Genomic DNA, 26,782 nt, shown 5'->3' with positions numbered 1-26,782 from the left:
ATCCCCACTTCTCAACCCCAGGAGCACGAACTCCACAGAGTTCTGGTGCCCGTTTCTCTGGGATCACTGCCAGCCGGGTATACGGCTCCGGCCAGAAGGGCGCCCGGCGGCCCCAAGAGGCTGGGAGACCCGGGGCGACTTGCTCTGCTGTCTGTACCTGGGATCCCCTCAAAGGCGCACGGGTCGTTGGAGGGCCGGAGCGGTGCGAGGCTGGGCGCGCTCGTGTGTGCACGGAGAGGGCGCCCGGCGGGTGGTGGCACGCTCCGCCGCCTTGGTGGCTCTCGGCCCGGGCCCGGGCCCTGGCAGTGCCCTCCCTGCGTCTGGCCGGCTTGGCCCGGCACGTCTCGGGGCCGCAATAGCTGGAGCAGCGCCCCTACCGCCCGCTTTTTCGCCTCCATCTCCTCGGCCGCCTCCTCCCTGCTCCTCCTTCCCCCAGCAACCCGCGCAGCTATAACCGGTTCAGACTGGCCAGGGTGCCCCGCAAAAAAGAGAGGGGTGTGTGGTGTGTATTGGAGGTGGGGAGCGAGGATACAGGAAAAAACTTCCCGGGAGGAGGCGGAGAAAGAGAAGGTGGAGCCCCGAGGAGAGAGCCGGCTCCCTCCCTCCATGTGGCCGCCGCCGCTGCGGAGCTCGGCGGGGGCAGAGGGCGGCGGCTCCCGGGGCAGCGCATAGCGGCACGGATTGCCCAATACTCGGGCCGGGGCCGGGGCCGGGGCTGGGGCTGGGCCCCTGGATAAATAGGCGACCGGCAGGCCCGGAGCGACAGGGGACAGCGGCGGCCGAGGTCCCCACTGCACCACCCGCCCGGCCCACCCCGAGCGCCCTGCCCCGCGCTGCGCCCCGGAGCCCCCCAGCGAGGCGGGCGCACAGGTAAGGGGCTGCAGCTGGTGGGGAGGGTCCCGAGGGTGGGCGGCCGCCGTGCAGTCGAGCCTCCCGGCGGCGAGAAGTAACTCCGCCGACTTGGAGCGGGAGGAAGCGGCGGCGGAGGCGCTGTCACCGAGGCCAAACAGCTCGGAACTGGTTTCTGGTTTGGGCTGCGTGCCGGGGGCTGCCCTGAACTCGGTGTGCCCGCGACAGCCTTTTCTGATGGGCTGGATCTCCACGGAGGGCAAGTTTTCTCAGGAATCTGAGGGCGGCGTTCTGAACAGGGTTGAAAGAGAGCGGGAGACAAATGAGGTCCTGGAGGGAGGACGGTGTCCTCGGATTGGGTTCATGGTGAGAGATCTGTCCCAGGACTCCGGAGACAGCATCTGGAGCTGCTGGTGACAGAGCGGGCGGTGTGTGTGTGTGGGGGGGGGGGGGGGGGGGGGGAGGGGGTCAGGACGCCTCTAGTTCCCAGGGGGCATCAAGGCCTCCGAGTGCCTGGGTTGGGAGTAGGTGCCCCCCGGAAGGGGTCGGGGTTAGGACGTCCCGCGTTCTCTTGGGCTGTCAGGAAAGCGGCTCGCATAGCAGGCAGATAATTGCACCGTAAAACCAAATCCAGCACCATTAGATCAACCGGGGCAGCCCCAGCGGACGCAGGAGCCCTGCCCCCGCTGCTGCTAGGAAAGACAGCGGCACCTGGGCCTCCTGCACACCAGCGGGAACCTGGGAGGACTTCGTGCTGAAGACTACATCTGTGGCTCGCCCTAGATAATCCACTCCGGCTTCAACAGCGCCCAGAGCTTTGGAAACAACTGATAACCACTTAAAAGTTGGTCATCAAAAACAAATCAACAATTATTGGGATGCCAGGTCTAATCCAGCACAGGTTGTTCCATTTCAGAAGTTAGGACAAGATTTACACTAAATATATTACTTACATAATATGTTATTCAATATAACATTGTTTGACCAATTTTTGGTGTTACAGTTAGCTTGGGTGTGTGTGTATTAATCTTGAATTAACCTGGATAGTAATTCTGATTGTAGGTGAATTTAAACACACACCCCTCCAGAGTAGTCACACATTCCATAAATTCTGTTAATTTGGTATGTCCTTATCATTTCTTAGATTTGGGTTGGCCTCACCTGTGAGGAATTGTTCTGGCTGGTTCAGGTGGAGGACTGAAGAAACCAGGCAAGATTCTGAAGTGAAAGCACTGATTATTCATTATACAATTACACCTTCTTTTAAATAACATGTGAATGCAAAGAAGAGGTTTTAGTACCCATATCATGGCCAATATTGTGTTTTTTTAAGGTCCAGAGAAGTGGAAATTACATAACGAAATAATTTAACCTGCAATTTTGCAACAACTCACACTTTTAGCATCACTGACTGCCTAAGAACATCCTTCTCTGTTTCTTTTGTGTGTAAGCAAGTGGGATAACAAGGATCCTTCATATCAACAGGATAAATCTAAGGAAAGAAGAGATATGGGGAGGTCGATCACGACACTAGGAGATCTCTTTCAACTTCTGACTTTTAACTGTGACTTTGAAAAAGATGGTGCTGATGGTGTGTGCATTGATTGGTGTCTGAATCAGTATCAGGGTAGATCATGGTGCTTTGAGGGTGGATCTGGTCATGAAACCTGAGCTAGAGGATGACAATTAAACAGATTTGGTCACGTTTGCTAGCTTTATTTCCTTATCCCCCTCCCAGTCTTTTGAACACCCAACTTTTTCTTGAGATATTTCTTGAACTTAATTAATAGAATGCAATTGTGTATAGAACAACAGTGGGAAAGTGCAAAAGAAAGTGTCATGCATATCAAGCTATAGCTTTCCAAGAATCACCCAGTGACTTTAATTAAAAATTGGAAGAATGTATATATTTTGTACTAGCTGGCTTTTTCTTTGGGAGTTTCTTTATAAATATCAAAGTATTTCCTGTAGATTGTGAGACAACTATAACTTAACACTAAATTCATGGGAAGAACGCATGGTTCTTGCCTTCAAGAAGTTTAGCCTATGGGCAAAGCCAGACATGTTTATAGATATTCTTCAATACCAGAGCATGTGATTGGACTTGTAGGGCAGCAATATCAATAGTATGATTTAAAATGGCAGAAAAAAGGAGAGGTTTGTGTAAAGTTAAGAACTTAGAAGTTCTGTGGTGGGTGTAGCATTTGAGCTGGGACCTGGGGAAGGAGGAGGCTTTCCTCAATGGAATGGATAGTACAGAGGTCTGGAGGTCTGGTGTGTTCACAGGTAGAAGAGCAGATTGGCATGACTGGAGCCTGGAGTTTAAGGTACATAGGCTTGGAAGTAGGATGGGGCTAGATTATGGAGAACATGACAAGCCATACTAAGAAATTAAAATGTTATTATTATATTTACATTAATAGTGTTAGTGTTGACTGTAATTCATACCTTAAAGTTCATTTTTTTGTGAGCTCTCCCTAAAATAAGTAAATGAAAAAATTGTGGTGATATTTGGTTCCCATAAATGTTACTATAAAAGAAGAATGTGTTCTGAATAACCTTCAATTTTTGAGAGTGCTCAGGACAAATCTGATCTCTAGAAATGATCATATGGTGCTGCTAGTTTTTCAGAAGAAGTGTCCCATTATTTAAATCTAATTTTTATTTAAATCTAGTGTCTCCCTAACCCCCCCAAAATCTGCGATCTTATTGTATAGCAATTAGTTTGATGAAAACTTCAGATAGGAAAATACCTCTTCTCTCCCAATATACAGAGTAAATACAGCTTCTATTTTCTGTTTTAATTGCCAATCATAACAACAATAATAATAGTTGTTATTATTAATGTTTATTAAACATGATATGTCAAGTGAGCCAACACTCCTTATGGCTTTTACCTTAGTCTGAGATTTAATAAGGTTATTTAGCTAAGTAAATGATGGGACCAGTATTTGAACCCAAGAAGTCAGTCTTGAGAGTGTATTCTTGGATCAACTGTGCTATCACTTACAAGGTCCTAATACATAGTAACTGTTATTAATGGTAGTGAGAGATTGGGCCTGCTACCTGTTGGAGAAGTGTTTCTCTTTGTTTTCCTTTGACTCCTCATTCCCATCATTCTATTTTTTAAATTGAGATATAATTGATATACAATAGTGTATTACTTCACATTCATCACCACATATACAAATTTGTTATTGACAAAAACTTTTAATATTTATTCTTTTAGCAATTTCATATATATGATACAGTACATTAACTGTAGTCACCATGCTTTACCTCACACATCATTCTGGTTAATTTTAATTTTCACAATCACATATTTCAGTATTTTAACACATCTTCAAACTATTATGTGATCTTGTACATTTATGACCCATTCAAAAGAAACCCTTAAGCTCTTTGAGAAAAGATAGGATATGGGATAAGAGTAACATTAATGAATGTGATAGCATTGAATACAAAGACAAGACCTGCCAGAATCTCTGGAAGAGTGTCAATATTAACTATTCTTCTCATTATTCAGTGAACCCCCACATTGTACTAGATCTTTTTGTATTTTTCATACCATATATGTTGCTATGTCTCCATTTTTATTCTGAAAGTGATAGAGCAAATATACTAGTTTGTATACAGCATACTAAAGTATGTATTCTGAAAACTGACTGGACTCCATAATGTACACATTATGCAAATCATGTTAAGCAAAAGAACACATCAGTTTAGATAGCATTATCATAGATTTATTTACTAGAACACTACTATTGGGGCCAAGCTTTCTGGATATGGGTTGTGTGAAGCAGAGATACGATGCAACAAGAACCTGGCAGTATAGGGAGCATGGTTAATTTAAGAGTTTGAGATAGCCTGACCAGGCAGTGGTGCAGTGGATAGAGCGTCGGACTGGGATGCAGAGGACCCAGGTTCGAGACCCCGAGGTCGCCAGCTTGAGTGCGGGCTCATTTGGTTTGAGCAAAGCTCACCAGCTTGGACCCAAGGTCTCTGGCTCAAGCAAGGGGGTTACTCAGTCTGCTTAAGGCACCCAGTCAAGGCACATATGAAAAAGCAATCAATGAACAATTGAGGTGTCACAATGAAAAACTAATGATTGATGCTTCTCATCTCTCTACGTTCCTGTCTGTCCCTATCTATCACTCTCTCTTACTCTCTCTCTATCTCTATTAAAAAAAAAAAAGGTTTGAGATATAGGGGGTGTTATATATAATCAACTTGTATCTAGATGTCCGGCCCTCATTTTGCCTATACTTCTCTCTGTTAAATCTCTAGATCTTTTCATCAATTTTCAGATTCTGAGTGATTTAAAAATACTTCCATTTTCTCTCTGAACCTGAGAGCAATACTTGGAAATAGGTGACTCTTCACTAGATTGGTCAGCAAGGGATCTTGCTCTGGTTTCTGCCCTAGCATGACATCTCTCAACCTCAGTTTCCTCATACAGATGGGGAAATGAAAAGTTGATAAGATCAGTGGCAGCAAGTTCCCAAGTGTCACCCAGGGGAGATAAGCACCATAAATGAGCAAAGCAGATTGGGGTGGGGGGATATCAGGAGAGCACAGGGGACACTCTAAACACAAGTAAGTCTTGGTCCTGTGTCATGGAGACATGAGGGAGTGGAAGGAGCCAGCGAGAACATGCCTGTTCAATGGAGACCAAAGTTACTCAGTTCTAGACAGTTGTTACCTAAGATGAGGGCCCAATGTTGCCAGACCTGATTTTTCAAGAGAACCTGGAAATTTAAATTTTTATGCAAAGTCTTCCAGTTTTCAAACACTGACAATTTATTCAAAATTGCTAAAAATTAAGTTAAATTACAATAAAGTAAAAATTGGGCAGGCCAAGCAAAACACCTCTAGAGATGTAGAGATCAGATTTGGCCCGAGCACTGCCATTTTCCAGATCGTTCCTGTTTCCTTTTGGCATCAGACTTCCATGTTCCTACCCTTACTCCATTTTATCTCTAACCCATTTCTTCCCCTTTACTAGAACATATTTCTATGCTCACCATACCTAAATTATGAAAACTGTAGAGGCACTCTCTGTCATGTGCTGGAGTATGTATGATAAATCTTTAAGGCCTTTAACGTCAAAAGATGCATTTTATAGATGATCATGCTATTGGCATAATTCAAAGGCCCCTGCAGTTCATTACTTGCATGAATTATTCCTTTTAGGAACAATTAGTATGTTTTAACTCCAGAACCCAGAGCTGGTTTCCTCCTGGACAAGGTGTATTATAGTCTTGACTCATCGTGCTGACAAAGAAATCTTCATCATCTTCACCCTGGCAAGATTTCACTACCCAGCCTGTTTCTCTTCTTAAACATAGAGCTATCTGGAGATGTCCTCGAATTGCAACTAGGTGAATAAGATAAGAGTTTGGCTTTTATGAGTCGTGTTAATACAGCAGTTTAGGTGTTTGTTTGTTTGTTTAAAGCATATTCTATGGATCCCAAAATAAATATTGAAACAAAAGTAATGATTTTCTTAAGATTCCAATCTCAAATTATTTTTACTAACCTTGGCTCCTAAGAAAACTAGGCAATGAAATTCTTTAATAAAAATGTGTTAAAGCTAGAATTTTTGGATTTGACTGGCTAAGATGTGTTCTTTACATCAATGAGCTATTTTACAAACAAGTGGACCTGACTCTAACTGAAAAACTCAAGGCAGAGGCCCTGGCCGGTTGGCTCAGTTGTAGAGCGTCGGCCTGGTGTGTGGAAGTCCCAGGTTCGATTCCTGGCCAGGGCACACAGGAGAAGCACCCATCTGCTTCTCCACCCCTCCCCCTCTCCTTCCTCTCTGTCTTTCTCTTCCCCTCCCGCAGCCAAGGCCCCATTGGAGCAAAGATGGCCCGGGTGCTGGGGATGGCCCTATGGCCTCTTCCTCAGGTGCTAGAATGGCTCTGGTCACAACAGAGCGACACCCGGATGGGCAGAGCATCGCTCCCTGGTGGGCATGCCGGGTGGATCCCGGTCGGGCACTTGCGGGAGTCTGTCTGACCGCCTCCCTGTTTCCAGCTTCAGAAAAATACAAAAAAAAAACAACAACAAACAAACAAACAAAAAAAAAACCTCAAGGCAGATATTGACAATGAGAAGGAAGCATCTGAGTTAATAAAACAAGTGTGCTGTTCAGAGAAATCACATACTTTACTGAATTAAGTGGACTGCAGGAGGACAAACAGAAGGCTCTGAGTGACAGCTCTGAGCCACAGTTTGTTCTTGTCCTTGCTCCAGTGATGAAGTGATGAGTCAACCCTCCCTTGCACTTCAGAGAGTGTGTTAATCACCTCTGAATGTTTAACATGTAAAAAACCATTTCTGAAAGAATCGGGTAATTATTTGATCAAACCATCTGGATATACCATCTAGTGTTACATTGGTAAGAAATTGGGATTCAAAACATCAGTTTATTTTTACACAATTACTTGGCTAGCCCTTCAGATCTGATGATAAAACCAGGTTATAAGTTCCAGAGAATGAGAGATGTCAATCAATTAGATAGAAAACTGCCAGGCAAACAAAAGCTTTGTTTGGGGGACATTTTTGGACTTGCAATTCTGGAAACACATTTGGATGGAAACCCAAAGAGATTACACAAGGTGCTTTGAAAGCGCTGTGCTTGGTGCTAGCAAGACCACTTCCTTTATGCTATCTGTGATGAATTGCTTGCATCTATGGCTAGGGGAAAAGATATTGTTTAAAATAAGGATTTCTGTGATGCAAAGCGCATTCCAGGAACCATATTGGGATGTACCTGTTTGGGTTTAACCCCAAAGTTTAAAAACTCAGCTTCATGAGGGGGGAGTGGATTAGTTCCGTTTCCTGAACACCTCCCAGATCCATTTTAGATTGCTCTCGTGACAAATCAACTTCATTTGGCTGGGTTTTTCTCACATTTTCTCTTTTTGAACTAGATTTTTTTTTTCATAGAAAGCACGGATGATGAACCGTGAGGAAGTATTGTTGGTCCATCATTGTAAAAGCAGCATCGATCCCTCTTCAAGGAAGACTCATTCCCGGGATCTTGTGTCCCGAATAGGAGGCAAAAGCAGCTTCCCAAGTGGACCATAGAATGGCTTATGGTCCCATCTAAGCAACAAGGAGGCTTGTTGGAGTAGAGAGAGCCAATTCCTCAAATTGAAAGTTCTTTTTAAGAGGTGGCCTCAGTTGGCTTTATTTGTTGTAATGTCTCTGGGCATTAGACTACATTATTCTGATAGTGGTTGTTGTTCGATGCACTTGGTAAGACACTTACACTGCTCACAAAAATTAGGAGATATTTATAGCTTCATATTCATTTCGATATATCCTCTAATTTTTGTGAGCAGTATATTAAAGGTAGTAGACAGTATAATCACAAAACCCAATATGGTTAAAGCCTGTAATGTAGAAAAAAAAAGCCAGGTCCCTAGTCTTGTAGACAGCCAGCTAAATAAGTATGTACCATCCCAATTTATAGGGTAATGTTATTTCTGTTAAAGGATTTTACCATTTTGTTTTAGAACCTCAAGCTATTGTATCACTTGACCTGATTTGTTGACAGAGAAACAAGATTCATCTTCCAAAAGGGCACAAGTATAACCTTGTTGTCCAGCTAACACATCTAGAGTCCCAACATTTTTATAATATTACCTCACCCAAATTGTCAATCATTCTTTGTTGTTCTTCAAGACCAGTTGCAGTAGAGTTCAATACTTTTGCTAGAAGAATAGAAAGATTTCTGACAGGCTTTTTTTTTTACAGAGACAGAGAGAGAGTAAGAGAGAGGGATAGATAGGGACAGACAGACAGGAACGAAGAGAGATGAGAAGCATCAATCATCAGTTTTTCGTTGCAACTCCTTAGTTGTTCATTGATTGCTTTCTCATATGTGCCTTGACCATGAGGGCCTTCAGCAGACTGAGTAACCCCTTGCTCGAGCCAGTGACCTTGGGTTCAAGCTGGTGAGCTTTGCTCAAATCAGATGAGCCCACATTCAAGCTGGCGACCTCGGGGTCTCAAACCTGGGTCCTCCACATCCCAGTCTGATGCTCTATCTACTGCATCACCACCTGGTCAGGCCTGACAGGCCTTTTAAATTTAGTTATTCTATACCAAGGGAAGAAAGCTCTAGCAAAGGTGTGTCTAAAGCCTCTATCTATTACGGGGTTTTGAGTAGAGAGAGCACCAAAATGACCATACTCAAAACTCCAATTATGTTTGATTCATGTTGGTTGAAGTGTATAGACAAAAGAGCTTAGATTGGGGATAATAGCAGAGGAAGGGAGAGTCTTTCTGGTGACAGCATCAGGTGCTAACATAACAGTGCCGCATCTGCCTCACCATTGGGTTGGTAAGGTGACATATATTTGGGGTCACACATAAGAGGAAACATCTGGTGCTCTCAAGTGAGAGTGTGTAATTAGGCCCTTTAACCCAAACTTGAGGGAAATATTAAGTCCTATATCTGGAGCAGAGACTTTGTCTTTGCCATAGGTGGGATGAGCATGCCAATGAAGAGACATTAAAATCATCACCTGATTTAGCATGAGAGTGATTAAAAGAGCACCTGAGGTTTCTATATATTGAATCAGGATTGGAAGATTAGCATTTGATTATTCCAACTTTTTGGGCTGGGATTCCCTAAGAGATAGATTTCATTTGTTTTCCACAAAACAGCAGACTTTTTTTTTATTTAGCAAATTAAATTTAATCAGGTGACACTGATCAATAAGAGTACACAGGTTTCAGGTAAACATTTCTATAGCATTTGAACTGATGATTATGTTTGTGTCCATCACCCAAAGTCTTTAGATCTAGTCCCTTAGTAGTATTCTAGAGTGGAAGAATATCTGCTTTCCATGATTGAGTGGCATTATTTCTGGAATTTCTCCACACCAGAAAGATATTGTAAAAGGTAACATTGTAGTCACTTAAGGCCCACTGAGGTGTGAAATGCTGGTCTGAATCATAGGAAAGAGTGTAGTTACACATGTTTAAAGAGACAAACCCCACCTGACCAGGTGGTGGCGCAGTGGAGAGAGTGTTGACCTGGGATGCTGAGGACCCAGGTTTAAGGCCCCAAGGTCGCCAGCTTGAGTGTGGGCTTACCAGCTTGAGCACAGGGTTGTTGGCTTGACATGGGATCATAGACATGACCCATGGTCACTGGCTTAAGCCCAAAAGTTGGTGGCTTGAGCCAGGTCTCACTGGCTCAGCTGGAGTCCCCCCCCCCCCAGTCAAGACATGTATGAGAAAGCAATCAATGAACAAGTAAAAGTGCCACAACTACTAGAAAGGGAAAGTTGATGCTTCTTATCTCCTCTCCCTTCCTGTCTGCCAGTCTCTCTCTCTCTCTTGCTAAAAAAAAATTAAAATTAAAATAAAGGGATAAAACCCAAGATTCTGCCTAAACCTTCTATAACTTCAAACCAGATAGACAAGTTATCGATAGGAGTCCAGATTGTATTAATGGGTAATCCTCTTGTGGTTTGAGGAGATCTTATGATTGAAAGGTCACATGTTCCAGCAACATTTTTTTGAGGTTTGAGAATAGAAAAGGACTTTAAATCCAATGTTATGTCAAATTAGGTTTTGTAAGTTTTCAAGGCTTAAGGGCCAAGCCACTTAACTCTAATTCATCATGAGTCTAGCTAGCTCCAGTGTGTATATCCAATAGTCATTTAGGTTGGCACTGTTGGGTAACTGTCGGAGAGTGGGAGCAAAAGCCTATTGGAGAGCAAATAGGGCAGTCATTGCAGTAAGCAGACATAACAATCTGAGTATGTTCATCTTGAAATTAGACTAAAGATCTAGGGAAAGGAAGAATGTTTTCTTTTTTTTTTTTTTTTCCTTCTTTTATTTTTTTTTTAAGCTGGAAACGGGGAGAGACAGTCAGACAGACTCCCGCATGCGCCCGACCGGGATCCACCCGGCACGCCCACCAGGGGGCGATGCTCTGCCCCTCTGGGGCATCGCTCTGCCACGACCAGAGCCACTCTAGCGCCTGGGGCAGAGGCCAAGGAGCCATCCCCAGCGCCCGGGCCATCTTTGCTCCAATGGAGCCTTGGCTGTGGGAGGGGAAGAGAGAGACAGAGAGGAAGGAGGGGGGGAGGGGTGGAGAAGCAAATGGGCGCTTCTCCTATGTGCCCTGGCCGGGAATCGAACCCGGGTCCCCCACACGCCAGGCCGACACTCTACCGCTGAGCCAACCGGCCAGGGCAGGAAGAATGTTTTCTTAAGAGTTTTATTCATACAAAAATTGGTTTATGGTAGCAATATAATCAGTAAATGAACAAAAGGTGGCCAAAAGGAAGACCAAGTATAAGGGATGGAATCCTGCATGACTGGCCTGGTCCAAGGTATTGGGAGAACCATCTGCATTCAGGTGCCATCTGCTTCAATCCTCAAATAATAATTCTAGCAGTGGTCTTGGATTATTTAGAGACTTTCAGTTTAAGATTTCTAGTAGGCTGAGATGACCACTCAGGTGTGGGTGTCCTTTTTAAACGAGAAATGTTCATTCTTGAGTCAATACCCGTAAGTTTAGCAGCACAGGGGTTAGTAGTAACTCATGATTATAGTCCTTTCCTTCATGGCTGAAGAGCATGTTTATTGAGATGGCGTTTTCAATAGACATAACCTGCAGACTGGAGATTATAATGTTGTCTCCCAGGAACACATTATGGAAAGATTGCTTTATGAACTGTGAGTTAGCCTAAGGGCTCATATAAGTTATTTATATTGAATCAGGAGGTAGCCTTTCAGAAGAGCAAGTTCTTGATCATATCTCATGGGTCTGCAGGTAATAATTTGAAAAGGAGACAGTCTATGTTTGCCAAAGGGAGTAGATCTTAGGTTGAGCAATATTAAAGAACCTTAGGCCAAAGCAGATTGAAAATGATGGCTTTTGCGAGTCAGAGTTTTTTTTGTTTGTTTGTTTTGTTTTTTTTTTTGTATTTTTCTGAAGTTGGCAACGGGGAGGCAGTCAGACAGACTCCCGCATGCGCCCGACCGGGATCCACCCGGCACGCCCACCAGGGGGCGATGCTGTTGCAACCAGAGCCATTCTAGCGCCTGAGGCAGAGGCCACAGAGCCATCCTCTGTGCCTGGGCCAACTTTGCTCCAGTGGAGCCTCGGCTGCAGGAGGGGAAGAGAGAGAGAGAGAGGAAGGAGAGGGGAAGGGTGGAGAAGCAGATGGGTGCTTCTCCTGTGTGCCCTGGCTGGGAATCGAACCCGGGACTCCTGCACACCAGGCCGACGCTCTACCACTGAGCCAACCGGCCAGGGCCGCCAGTTGAGTTTTGATTACTCCGTTAGTCCATTTTACAATACCAGAGGACTGGGGATAATAAGCACAACTTGTAAAATCAGCCAGACCTTACAGACTGTATAATTTGTCGTGTGAAATAAATTCCCATGGAGCTCTGAGGCAGTTCCTCAAGTAGGAAGGTACTTCTCCAGGGGTATTTTACTCACTGCTGATGCTATGCCTCTGCGGCATGGGAATGCTTCCTCCTATTGAAAAAAAGAGAAACATACAAATCATTACTAACACAGATGTATATCCTTGAGAAGAGGACAGGGAAATAAAGTCTGTTTGCAAGAACTCAAAGGGCCCTAAAAACAGGAAATGCCCTATTGAGGGATGGGTTTTTCCAGGTTGTATTTAGGGAGGATTTGGCATTTTTGGTATATGTGAGAAGCTATCTTTGGAGATGGCTCCCAGTAATATATTTTTCCCCATAAAACTGTGTTTGTCAGTGTTTTAGAGAGTAAGCTACATATATTACAAGTTGTAATATATGATGTTGTATGTAGTTATATTGATGTATAGTCATATTGATTGCAATATATAATGTTGTATATAATATATGACTGCAGATAACCTCATATAGTGCTCACAAAAATTAGGGGCTATTTTACAGGGGGATCATATATCAGGGAGAAGTGGTTGGTAGTTCTGACCTACCCATAAGTTTCTTGTAGGGTCAAATTTACAGCATTGTTCTAAAGACTTTTTAAAAAAATTTGTGGAAAAGCCAAATGATGTACTTCCATAATGTTATCTTTTAAAACTCTAATTGCTTCAGTTGGCAGCACAGATGTTTCCATTAGGGGCTGAGATTGTTTGAATGCTGCTAACTTAGCAGCAGGGTCAGCCAAAAGATGACCTTGGCTTTCTTCTGGGTTTGCCATTGAACATTCAGGGATTTTTATAATTACTAAAGACTTGGATAATTGGATAACCTCTAAGTGCTCTGAAACATAAGAACTGTTTTTCTCTTTGGTCTAAAACAGTGGTCCCCAAACTTTTTTGGGCCACAGACCGCTTTAATGTCAGAAAATATTTTCACGGACCAGCCTTTAGGGTGGGATGGATAAATGCACAAAATAAAATTATGCGACCGGCATAAAAACTGTGGTATTTTTAAATATAATTATCGAACTTACGAGAAAAGCGTCAAGAATGAGTCTTAGACGGATGTAACAGAGGGAATCTGGTCATTTAAAAAAAATAAAACATCGTTCAGACTTAAATATAAATAAAACAGAAATAATGTAAGTTATTTATTCTTTCTCTGAGGACCGGTACCAAATGGCCCACGGACCGCTACCGGTCCGTGGCCCGGAGATTGGGGACCACTGGTCTAAAAGAAGTCGAGAATTCTCTCTGTCTCCAAGCTCGCTTCGTGAAGCAGATGGGAGTCTGTCTTCCATTTTGTTTCCTCAGAGGGTGAGCAGAGGAGAAGGCATCCATGTGTTGTAAAAGGAAGGATGGTAAGGAAATTCGATATTGTCAATATCTTCTTTTAAATTTTTGGAAAAGTAGGTTGGACTTTCAGTGCAGCTCTGAAGAACTACTGTCCAAGTATATGTTTTTTCTTCCCATATGAAAGCAAATAAGGATTGAATTTCGCATCAACAGGGTTGTTAAAGAAAGTACTACAAAGATCTGTAACTGAAAAGAATGGAATTTCTGATGGTATGACTGGGAATGAGGTAGGAAGGTTAGGCACTCCTGAGTGCTGGGGTATTACATTATTTATGATTCTTAGATATTGATTAAATTGCCATTTAACAGGCGGGATAGGAGTATTACAAAGGATCATGCAAGAAATAATGAGGCCATGTGTATGATATTCCTCAATGAGAAGTTTGATTCCTTGAATGGCCTGTTCATTCAGAGAGTATTGACAGATGTTAGGCAGAGGTTGATTTTTGTCAATTTGAATTTTCATCACTGGTGCAGAAATTGAATGCAGCCAATGCCAGTGGCATTTTTTGACTAAAGTTGATTTGGACTGGAATCTAAAAGAGGGTTTGGTTTGGTTAAAGTGACCTGGAAAAGAGGTAAATTCATGGGTGAGGTTTTTTGAGGGTCATTAGTTAGAAGTTCAAGATATGCGACAATTTCCTCCTTTTGAGGGGAGAATATTTGGGTTTTGTGAGCTTGGAGAAAGTCTCATCCTAAGAGATGAATAGGAGCAGAGGAAATCAAAAGAAATCGATGTGTTTCTTGAACAGGTTCAATTTAAAAAGCAATTGGAAAGGCTTTGGAGACAGTCATGGGTTGATTGGAAACTTCCATTTGTATGGTTTCAGTACTCTGAGGAAAGGGAATAGAGAAACTGGTGGGGTTAAGAATTAATAAGGCGGCTCTGGTTTCTACCAGGACCATACATCATTCCCATTAGTTAGATGAATTTCTCCTAAAGAATTAGGAGCATGGTAAAATTCTGCATTTGATCCTCTGAGCAACCTTATTGATGAGAAAACTTAAGTTGGAATTGTTGAAGAGGACTCACAAATTTTATTCGCTTTTATTCATGGTATTGGTTGGCCTTATAATTGTCTTCTTAGCTTTAAGAAAATTTTCCCCGGCCCTGGTCAGATGGCTCAGCGGTGGAGCATTGGCCCCATGTCTGGAAGCCCCAGTTCGATTCCTGGTCAGAGCACACAGGAGAAGCACCCATCTGCTTTTCCACCCTTCCCCTCTCGTTCCTCTCTACCTCTCTCTTCCCCTCCTGCAGCCAAGGCTCCATTGGAGCAAAGTTGGCCCCGTGCTGAGAACAGCTCCATGGCCTCCGCCTCAGGTGCTAAAATGGCTCCAGCCACAATGGAGCATTGCCCCAAATGGGCTGAGCATTGCCCCCTGGTGGGCATGCCGGTGGATCCCTATTCCACACATGCGGAGTCTGTCTGCCTCCTCGCTACTAACTTTGGAAAAATAGAAAAAATGATATTTTTTCCCCAATGTCCAGGATTTTTGTAATAATTACAGGCCCTTTTGAGTGGTGGTTTGCCTTGAGAACTCTGAAAAATGTATTTACCCATCAACTATTGTAATTGTACTTAACTTGCCTGAATTTAGGCATTTGGAGCTTGTGTGTTTTTCTCTGGGTATCTTTTTGAATAGCTTGGGGTTGCTGCTCAGTGTAGTTTACTAAATCATGGGTTTGCATGGTGGCCAGTTAAGTTGTAATTTTTAAATCTGTTGTTCAAGTTCGTCTTGAGACCCTCAAAAAAGGCTGAGTTAATAAACATAGAGGTGTGCCTGGACAGATGGTGGCACAGTGAATAGAGAGTCGGCTTAGGACACTAAGGACCTAGGCTTGAAACACCGAGGTTACCACCTTGAGGGTGGGTTCACCACTTTGAGCATGGGCTCGCCAGCTTGAGCCCAAAGGTTGCTAGCTTGAAGCCCAAAGTCGCTGGTTTGAGCAAAGGTGCTGCAACTATGAGTTGATGCTTCTCATTTCTCTCCTTTCCTGTCCCTGTCTGTTCCTCTCCCTCTCTCTCTTTGTGTGTGTGTGTCTCTCTCTCTCACTAAAAAAAAAAAAAAAAGAAAAAGAAAAAAATATTGACATCATTATTGACTTCATCTATGCTGAATTACTGTTTTGAAATGTTTCAAATCTAATATAGTAATCAAAAATGGGGGGTTTGAACACGTTTTTGAATTTTATTTATTTATTTATTTATTTATTTATTTACAGAGACAGAGAGTCAGAGAGAGGGATAGATAGGGACAGACAGACAGGAATAGAGAGAGATGAGAAGCATCAATCATTAGTTTTTTGTTGCGACACCTTAGTTGTTCCTTGATTGCTTTCTCATATGTGCCTTGACCATGGGGCTACAGCAGACTGAGAAACCCCTTGCTTAAGCCAGCAACCTTGGGCCCAAGCTGGTGAGCCTTGCTCAAACCAGATGAACCCGTGCTCAAGCTGGTGACCTCGGGGTCTCGAACCTGGGTCCTCCGCATCCCAGTCTGACACTCTATCCACTGTGCCACCACCTGGTCAGGCGCATTTTTGAATTTTAATACAATTAATAACTTGAATAAAAGCCTTGGGTATCTTTTAATAAAGCTGTTAGCCAGCTTTGAGGCTTTGTTCGTGGCTTCTTGTCTTCAGTGGGAAAAGTCTTAGGGTTTTGCTATCCCACCTTGTTTAGTCACTTTCTGGCATGATGGTTTTTCTACGAGGATATGGACAAGCTGAGAGAGGTCAGAGAATCCTGGCTCATATGTCTGGATAGTGAGCAGAAGTTCTCCAACAAACCCAATGGGGTCCTCTGTCAGATTAGGAACATCTTTAATAACGGTATGAAGCTCAGCTTTAGTCATGGGGTGTAAATATAAGGGATTGTCTCCAAGGTTGCTGCTTTGAGAGCAGGCTCATCCAGCTTGAGTGTAGGCTCATCAGCTTGAGTATGGGATCATTGACATGATCCCATGGTCACTAGCTTGAGCCCAAAGTCACTGACTTGAGCAAGGGGTCACTGACTCAGCTGAGCTCCGCGGTCAAGGCACGTATTAAAATCAATAACTAAAGTGATACAACTTCAAGCATATGCTTCTCATCTTCTTCCTTCCACCCTCTCTCTCTCTATTGCTAATAAATAAATAAATAAATAAAAACAAAAAGAAGAAAGAAAGAAGGGGTTGTCAACGCAAGCCAGTTGCATTCAATGGCTTAACTTTAAATGGAGTGGAAAGAGCAGGGGGGTCAAATGGGGCTTCAGGTTCCTCATTATAAAGTAGGAGTTCAGTCAGTAAAGAGTAAAGGGGAGGAGAGGCAGGCAGCAGAGGAGCAGAAAGAAGAACATTTAGAAATTTACTGAACTTTACTAAGCCTCTGAGATAACTTGGAATTTGTTTTGGTTCATTTAAAATTTGTATTTTGGGGAAAAGAAATTTTTGTTTGGAGGCCTCAAAATGCCAATTAAAGTATGCTTCCCACTCAGGTTGCTTAGTTTTATAGTCTTTTCCAATTATAATAAATGTTATAATGGCAAGATCACCCAAACTGGTATGAAGCCTTAGAGGAGGGATGACTAACTGTTGGAGAGTTAGGGTGGCATCAAGTATGACGAGACAGTCAAGTTGTCCTGAAGGAAAAACAGGTGTTTGTCAGTAGGCAAGTGAAGAATGATTATTACAGCCCTTTCTAGCAGCTGGTGGGGGCAGAGTCAAAGGCACAGTAAAGGGGGAAGGCGTGGCGTGAGAGCTGGACTGTGACCATGGCGTGGGGAGCGCAGGTGTGTGGGGCATCCTGCCGAAGTGTGGTTGGGGCTGGATCATTACAAATTGTCAGAGGAAAACCAAAATAATTAGCAAAATAACTGGGTATTTAAAGCTCTAAATACCTAATATTATATGGACCAAACATGGATTTGTAAAACCAATTTTTTTTTTCATTTTAATTAATAATTTTTGAGTAACGTTACTTATAGATGGAGGGCTATAAGCTCCATGAAGATAGGAACAATCATCTTTGATTTTCTTGTTAGCTTATAATAAATTAAACAAAAGCTTGTGTCTGGCTAGTGAGTAAACTGTGGGTAGTGAGGAGCCATGGAAAGATTGGAAAGGTCGGAAGCAGAATTTAAGCTGATCTGGAGCACGGTTTGGAAGGTTGGCTCTGGCAGCAGCCTGACAGGTGGGCTGCGGCAAGGGGCGAGTGTGCACAGGTAGCTGTGGCAGGACAGACGTTTGCAGAGGAAATGCCTGATCACAGAGCTCTTTGCCTGCAACTCTGTTTCTGGTTGACCTGGGACATTAGGAGGGGGTGTGGGGAGGGGCTGAAGAGAAGGCTTTCTGCTTGGGCAAATGAAATTGAAGTATGATGGTAGTTTTCCAGATGAAATTCAGGAGGAGGAATTATGGATGTGTTGAGTGAGAGGGGCCTTGAACACCTCCAGGTGAGACCTTGATACAAAAAATGGTGAGAAATTGGTTAGAAATGGGGATCTGGGGCTCTGAAGAGAGGTCAGGCCTGAGGTTGGAGATTTTTTACTTTATGTATCTATCAACCTTTGGTGATGATGAAGACAGCTGATGGTGGGGGTTGTGTTGGAGTGGGCTCAGGGAAGCTAAGAGAGCAGTGATTTGCAAAGAATAAGAAAGACCTGTACTGAGGGAGTGTACTGGCTCAGTGATAAGGAGGTGAGGGCGCCATTGTAAGAACATTTGTCTTATTTGGATACATGGAAGCCAGAAAGCACTGAGTTTAGGAATGGTTAGGAGGTGAAGAAGTGGAAGCAGGGACAGTACTATTTCAAGTATTTTTAAGAAAACCTTTAAAGGATGAATCAATACTAACAGCATCTATAAACATTTATTCTGTGCCAGGCACCATGCCTGGTGCTTCGTACAGATTATTTCTTATAGTTTTCATAAAAATCCTAAAAAGAATAAGTTCTTTCTATTCCCAGGCTTTAGATGAAAAATTGAGAAGGTTGTTAATTTGCTTAGTCGCAGGGCTAATGGCAGAGCCTCAGTATCACCTCAGGAGAAATGACTCCGTGGTTCATGTTCCAGACCAGAGACTTCCAGTGTTTCAACTGTGATTTACAGTGACATGTATTTTATAGCCTGGCCCTGCACACATGTGTGAGCACATGTAAACATGGGAGGCAAGTTTCACTAAATAGTACTAAACCTTTATCACCATGCAGGAGGTGCTCTTATTTTTTTATTCTCATCTTTATTCTACTTTAAAATTCAATTTTTAAAAATGCTGCTTATGGTACATGATTGATTTTAGGACCTATGACACATGGCACGGTTCAAACTATTGCTGTCGACCGCCACTTTGCATAGCTCCCAAGCTATAGCTGAATACTCTTTTCTGTTCAATTCAACATTTACTGAGAGCCTACTCTATGCATAGAGGTGGGAAGAACATAGAGAATGTAAGATATGACCTGACTCCATAGGATTTTCAGTGCAGTGAATAGAAAAGGAGGAACAGAAAGAAGTGAGTAATTGGAATGCATGCAAAAACATAATTAAAAGAGAGGGGTATAAGCAGCCCATAGAGGAAGCAGTGCTTAATAATGGCACTCATATATGTTGACTTGACTTGACTGTACTGTTTAATGTTTTTTGCACTGCAAGAACATTAAAAGACTTTTAATATAAATTCCTTTGGAAAAAACTTTTAAGAATAAGGGCCAAGGGAGATTTGAAGACCATAATATCCTCTGTGCTATTTTTAAAGGAGTGGTCAAAGTAACATGATTAGATATCAGTATGTCCAGTATGAACCCCTGAATGATGTCAGCAAGTTCAGTTGTATTAAAAAATACCCATTTAAAAATTTTAAAATCAAGGAGTATTCATTAAAAGAAGTTTACAGTCAATTTTCCAAAATAAAAGAATGCAACCATAGGGACCATTTATGAACCTGCATTAGCTGATATCTCCTAGGATTAAATAGAGAGAGCCTTAAATAGAATCTAGCTAAGAGCCTATGGCACTGAGGTAGAATGAGGAGTATTAGTGTTTACCCGAATAGCGTTTTATGTATTTTAAGAAGATACTATCTGAAAGTTTTTGGTACTGTGTCTGATACTTAGAAACTGTTAATAGAATATGGTACTAAAAATTATTCCCGCCTGACCTGTGGTGGCGCAGTGGATAAAGCGTCGACCTGGAATGCTGAGGTCGCCGGTTCAAAACCCTGGGCTTGCCTGGTCAAGGCACATATGGGAGTTGATGCTTCCTGCTCCTCCCTTCTCTCTCTCTCTCTCCTGTCTAAAATGAATAAATAAAGTCTTTTAAAAAATTATTCCCAAGATATGAGTAAGTCATAGTTCATTTCATCTTAAAAAATGTTCCTAATCCTACTGCTTAGGGAATTCCTAAGAAAGAATGATACCATTATTGGGATTCAATTTGAAATATTTTCTATAGCCACGATTGAAGTGGGCAAGAAGAGAAACAACTAAAAGCTGTCAAGTTTTTCATTTTATGCTTGTACACTAGGATGTGCAATGATTTAAGATGGTCTGTAGTGCTGTAACACAGTCCTTCTGCTCAGTAACAACGTATTGAGATCACCTCCAGTCCTTTAACAACTCGGCCTCCACCCCAGAGATCCTGTTTTCGGTGTCCTAGTGTGGGCCCAGGCATTGGTCATTTTTCAGCTGCTAAGGTGATTGTACTGTGCATCAGGTTTGAAATCCCTGGCAGGTCTTAATATGTACTTTGATGATTAGAAACACACTTGTGTAGCGATGCAACTTTCAAATGGGATCCTCCGTGTGCTTTTTTGATGCACACAGCGTTACCACCTTTTCTTGAGAACTAGTTCAGAAAGGAAGAGCTTAAAAAGTCCTTGGAGTAAGGAAGGGATCTCCTTGAAAGAGTACAAAACTGGGGTAGGAAGAGTGTAGAGGCAAACCTGACTTCCTGCAGGGCATCAGAGACAAAGTAGCTGATTTGAAAAAGTCATTTGTAGCCCTTGTCAACTTTGATGATTAATTCTCACCTGCATTCCACCAACAAATACCCCAGTAACCATACAGTGGCACCGGGGAGAGGGGTGCTGGGTAGGGGAGAGGGGTGCTGGGAAGCCGGATGGCTTCCTGCATTCAGATAAAAAAGAACAAGGAAATCAAAGGAAGAAAGACAATGAAAGAAAGGAATGAAAACTAACCTCGTTTGGACTCAGTTTCTCTGTTTTGTCTTCTCTTGGCTGTTGGTGACCTGATGTTCTTGGTGACTTAAGAGCTGACTGACTCTCATTGTGGGCTTTCCTCCCTGAAACTTCCCTCTTTCCATTTGCTGACTTTTTCTTACAGTCAGGAAATTATCCAAGATGCTGAAAATGCCATTTCCATATCTTTTTTTCCCCCCAGGGAGGAATTCGGTAAAAATGGTGTGTGTGCTTGTAGGTGTGAGCACTATCGGGGCAGGGAAGCAGGGGCGTCACAGGGATAGTACTTTCTAGGTCAGATAAGAAAGGCCTAATTTTATAATAATCTATTATGTTTTAAAGGATAAAAGTAATGATGGTTTATGCTGAGATCACTGTGTGCCAGGCACTGTGCTAACTGCTTTACCTAAACTAACTTATTTACTGTCACAACAGTCTGCTGAGGTACTATCACCCCCCCCCCCCAGTTCATCGATGAAGAAAGTAGGGCATAGTGATATTTAAGTGACTCAATGAAGGTCACATTCTTGGCTAGTAGCAGTGATGGGATGTTCACTCAAGTTATCTGGGACTCAAACCCAGGTTCATATCTCTTCTGCTGACTTTTTAAAATATATGTCTTCGCGTATTGGTAGAAATAAATATCTGTACGTGTACTTGTATGAAACGAGCTATTGACGACACAAAAGTGGAAATTGTTCTATTCTTTCAGACCACATAATACTGTCACCCAAAGGTCCCGGCTTCTCTCCCACTACTCTTGCCTAAACTGAGAGCTTGTTTTGCTAATTTGAACAAATTAGTAGGTGACTCCATCATCGTGTTGACAGCTTTATTATAATTATCACCACTCTCATCAACATTATCATCTGAATCTTCTGAGTTTTTTTTTTGTTTTTTTTTGTATTTTTCTGAAGCTGGAAACGGGGAGGCAGTCAGACAGACTCCCGCATGCGCCCGACCGGGATCCACCCGGCACGCCCACCAGGGGGCGACGCTCTGCCCATCCGGGGTGTCGCTCTGTCGCAACCAGAGCCACTCCAGCGCCTGGGGCAGAGGTCAAGGAGCCATCCCCAGTGCCCAGGCCATCTTTTGCTCCAATGGAGCCTCGGCTGCGGGAGGGGAAGAGAGAGACAGAGAGGAAGGGGGGGGGGGGTGGAGAAGCAAATGGACGCTTCTCCTATGTGCCCGGCCGGGAATCTAACCGGGACCTCCACACGCCAGGCCGACGCTCTACACTGAGCCAACCGGCCAGGGCCTGAATCTTCTGAGTTTTATCTACCTCCCCCATGCCTGCTTTCCTGGAGACTGCAGCGGCTGGCTGAGGAACATGGCTTGGACCCAGAGCGGTGGGATGACTGTTTTGACACTGGCTGCCTGGAGATTCTTGGAGCTGCTTCTCCTCACACCTTTTCCTGGGCTGCTGTGCAGCAGAAGGATGGCATTGCAGGTGGTTGAGGGATTCTCTACAGGTAGTATACCCAGGCCTGGCCATTTGGGACAATAGGAAAGAGACAGGAAAATACCTTTTCTTCTTCTGGCTGGCAGTGGTGTGTCTTTGTTCTCTCTGGAGCCACAGAAGAAAGTGAGGTCATTCTCAAACCAGGCCAGTTAGATACTTTGGGGCTTTGCCACATCAGAGTGAGTGTGCGGTTAATAGCATTGCCACCACTGGTGAGAATGGAGCCAAGTGTTAGAGCAAAGAGGGAGCCCGGGACTCTCCATCCCTGTGCTCTCTCTCGGCACTCCAGGCTGCTTGGGAAAAGCAAGTCACGCTCTCTGGAGAAGGGCCAATTATTCTGCTCTCTTGTATTGTAAAAGTTTGATTTTTTTGGAGAGAGACACTTTTTTATCACCTTCCAATTTGCTTAGGTGCATTAGCATGTTAGAAGTTGGGTTTTTTCTTTTTCTTTTTTTTTTTTTTAGTTGTTTGATACTTTCTTATAGCACTTTCTTCTATTTTTATTAAAAAAACTTTTGCAAATCTGCAGATAAATGGATGCAATCATCTTTTAAATTTTGTATTATAGACAATGATCTCCTCTGTGTTGTCCCATTTTATAGAAAATCCAGAAAGTAACTTTTGCCGTGGTCATCACTCCTTTAAGAATTTTTTCTTTTGTTTTTATTTAAAATCTAGATGGGTAGAGGTTTTAGGGGATAGATAAGCTTTGTTCTTGACAGCATATATGACAGGGTACAGTTAAAAGAACAGCCAAGTACTGGCTGCAGTGTTGGGGTGGGTGCGTTCAGAGAGCAGAAATTTCCACTTGCTCCAATGCCCCTCACCAACTTGACCCCCAACTGCCTTTTGTCCTCTTTCCTCCCTTCCCTGTGCCCTTCCTCCCCTGGGACAAAAGAGCTGGCGTTTGGTCAGAAGTTGCTCTTTTATCCTATAGGACAGGGATTCTCAGCCCTGGCTACACATTAGAATGGCAGGAAGGCTCAGCCTCTATCCCAGAGCAGTGTGATGGTGGAACCTGGCATCAGAGAGGTCTGCAGTCTCCCCAGGTGGTTCCATGCAGTCAGGATTGAGAACTGCTGTGCTTAGGCAGTGTTTTTCAGAGTGCGTTTGTGGATAGCGTGAGTCAGAATCACAGGGTGACTCTAAAAATGCAAATTCTGAGAATCCTAACACCTTATAAATGCTTGGGCCTTGAGCCAGAAACTTGAAAACAAATCCTAGTAGTAAACACCTCTTTTGAATTATTCCAAATTGTGACTGGCCGATATTCAGATCTTAGTTTAAATGTTAAGAACTAAAGATTAAAAAGTCTTAGGAGCCCGAGATTTATAAATGTTCCAGTCACTGGTTGCTATATAGATCTCTGGTGTGAGTAACTAGTAACTACTCCTTAGAAAGTGGCTATCAAGTTATTAAAAATCCCTAATGGCTATTAAAGTAATTGCTAACATTCATTCACATTTTTAACTGTGTGGTAGGCACTGAGCATTGCTCTTTAACTTCACTGTAATTCCATTTTATAGACGAGAATACTGAGGCTCAGAGACATTAAATGATTGGTTCAAAAACATATGGTGAGGATCATAGGCTCGATGTGTACCCAGATACACATCTAATAACAAAGCTCATAATATTAACCATTACTCAGTGCCTACCATTCTAGAACCAATACTTGAAAAATTTTCTTTTTCTCTCTACCCCACCTGCATGCTAAAACTAAGAAGAGTAAAGGCAAGCCATCAAGCAATTGAAACATTGTTAATTTTCTTCATGTCATTTTTTTTACATCTTTCTTCTATATGTACATAAAGCAGCTAAAAGTCACTGATGTTTACGTTAGAAACCCTGAAATTATGTTTTGTTTTTATTGCTGACCTTTTCCCATTATGATGTGTAGTCGTACCTGCACCTTAACAACTTAACTATCTCTCTTATGCTTGTCTCCCATGAAAGAAAATAAGATTAATTTATATTTGAATTCTGAGCTTCAGTATATACTAAATATATTTTTTTGCCCATGTTTTATGAGAATTCCCAAAGAATTGCTTATCTTCATTATTATTAGAAGATACAAAGAACACTTTTTATGATTCCCAAATAATTTTTTCTCAATTCCCAGCATCCCTTTCCCCAAACTGTGGTGATGGGAAACATATGTTATCGGGGTCGGGAACTTTTTTGGCTGAGAGAGCCATGAACGCCACATATTTTAAAATGTAATTCCGTGAGAGCCATACAATGACCCGTGTACTTTACGCATTGTCCAATAAAAATTTGGTGTTGTCCCAGAGGACAGCTGTGATTGGCTCCAGCTACCTGCAATCATGAACATGAGCAGTAGGAAATGAATGGATTGTAACACATGAGAATGTTTTATATTTTTAACGTTATTATTTTTTTATTAAAGATTTGTCTGCGAGCCAGATGCAGCCATCAAAAGAGCCACATCTGGCTCGTGAGCCATAGGTTCCTGATCCCTGCGTTAGATGCTTGAAGGAACAAAAGACATGGCAGAGAAAGAGCAGTGCCAATACAGAAACTGCTTCTGGCTGAACATGTGGACCTTTTAGTTGTTTTTTATTTTTATTTTTTATTTTTTATAAGACTTTATTTTAGAGAGGGAAGAGAGAGGGGAGGAGCAGGAAGAATCAACTTCCATGTGTACCTTGACCAAGTAAGCCCGAGTTTCAAACCAGCAACCTCAGCGTTCCAGATCGATACTCTATCCACTGTGCCACCACAGGTCAATGTGCCTTTTAGTTTATGAAACTTATTACCTGTATTGCAGTCAGAATCAAAATATAATTTTCAGTAGCTTTTGAATGTTTTAACAGCTTTATTGTACTATAATTCACATATGATAAAATTCATCCATTTAATGTATTCAGTTTAGTGGATTTTATTTGAGTTGTATAAACACAATCGACCTAAATTTTTTTTTATTGATTGATTTTAGAGAGAGAGAAAGAGAGAGAGGAAAGAGAGAGAGAAACATGCATTTGTGCCTGATCAGGCGGTGGCGCAGTGGATAGAGTATTGGACTGAGACTCAGAGGACTCAAGTTCAAAACCCCCGAGGTCGCTGGCTTGAGCACGGGCTCATCTGGTTTGAGCAAGGCTCACCAGCTTGAACCCAAGGTCACTAGTTTGAGCAAGGGGTCACTCGCTCTGCTGTAGCCCCCCAGTTAAGGCACATATGAGAAAGCAGTCTATGAACAACTAAGGTACCGCAACAAAGAATTGATGTTTCTCATCTCTCTCTTCCTGTCTGTCGGTCCCTATCTGTCCCTCTCTTTGTCTTTGTCACAACAACAACAACAACACACAAAAAAAGCCATGCATTTGTTGTTCCACTTTATTTATGCATTCACTGGTAGATTTTTGATTATGCCCTGACTGGGGATTGAACCTGCAACCTTGGTGTATGAGGACAACACCCTAACTAATTGAGCTACCTGGCCAGGGTTATTAAATTTACTCTTAAAACACTTAAAATGATTTTAAAACATGTTTATTATCCCAAAAAGAAACTTTATGCCCTTCAACAGACATTTCCCATTCCTAAGGCTCAGGCAGCCTTTTTATCCCCATCAGCAAAATAGGAGTGTTTCAACTCTCTGTGTCCTGGCCTATGTTTAGAGACTTCCCTACAGAGGGTCCTCAGGTTATCACACAGTTCCGCTCCTACAACAGTGAAATAACTCGAATTTTGGTGTAAGTTGAAACACACCCTAGCCTAAGTCACTTACCTATCCTAACACAGTTGCAAAATCATAATCTAGAATATAAAAACACAAGAGAGCCACAGAAAAGAAAAAAGGCATAAATGTACTGTACACTGTACTGTGTATTCTTTCGCTGTGCACAACCAAACTAGTTTGCCCACCTAGTCTGTCTGTAAGTACGACGCTAACAGCATAAGCCAAAACATACATTTCTATGTTTTAAAGTTTTTATGGGAGTGAGCATCATAAAGTCAAAACGTCATATGTCGAGACTGTTGTAACCAAGGACCCCCTGTATAAAAAGTATAAAAAGCACCTAAATGTAACTGAAGGAAAGTCAGGAACCCCAGTATGATATAGACTTTTGACACACTCCACAGATGACCTGATTAAGACAAAATCAACCTGGAATCAACCATATTTTCCCTTAAGATGTAGTCACACTTTTCCCCCTAAGCCTCTTAATTAAAGTGCTTCAGCCTGACCAGGCAGTGGCACAGTGGATAGAGCATTGGCCTGGGATGCAGAGGACCCAGGTTCAAAACCCTGAGGTTGCCAGCTTGAGCTGGGCTCACCTGGTTTGAGCACAGCTCACCAACTTGTATCCAAGGTCACTGACTTGAGCAAGGAGTCACTCGGTCTGCTGTAGCCCCCCGATCAAGGCACATATGAGAAAGCAATCAATGAACAACTAAGGTGCTGCAACCAAGAACTGATGCTTCTCATCTCTCTCCCTTCCTGTCTGTCTGTCCCTTTCTGTCCCTCCAACCCTCTCTCTGTCTCTGTCAAAA

At 42.8% G+C, this 26,782-nt stretch overlaps 1 protein-coding gene across 2 annotated transcripts in view; it reads left to right on the top strand.

Moving 5' to 3' along the window:
- Positions 1–507: 507 nt before the first annotated feature.
- SLC16A9 (solute carrier family 16 member 9) overlaps positions 508–26,782 on the top strand; it is a 74,469-nt gene continuing 48,194 nt past the window's right edge. The window contains exon 1 of one of the 2 annotated variants that reach the window (XM_066349140.1): positions 508–870. The gene's annotated coding sequence lies outside the window, so the exon portion shown is untranslated. Of the gene's footprint in view, positions 871–1,191; positions 1,216–26,782 lie in introns of those variants that run through there. The other variant, XM_066349141.1, reaches the window with a different exon arrangement.

The sequence above is a fragment of the Saccopteryx leptura genome, chromosome 9 (assembly GCF_036850995.1).
Source record: "Saccopteryx leptura isolate mSacLep1 chromosome 9, mSacLep1_pri_phased_curated, whole genome shotgun sequence".
In the NCBI taxonomy this organism is placed as follows: domain Eukaryota; kingdom Metazoa; phylum Chordata; class Mammalia; order Chiroptera; family Emballonuridae; genus Saccopteryx; species Saccopteryx leptura.
The sequence above is the reverse complement of the archived record's forward strand: the minus strand, read 5'-3'. Positions and strand labels throughout refer to the sequence as shown.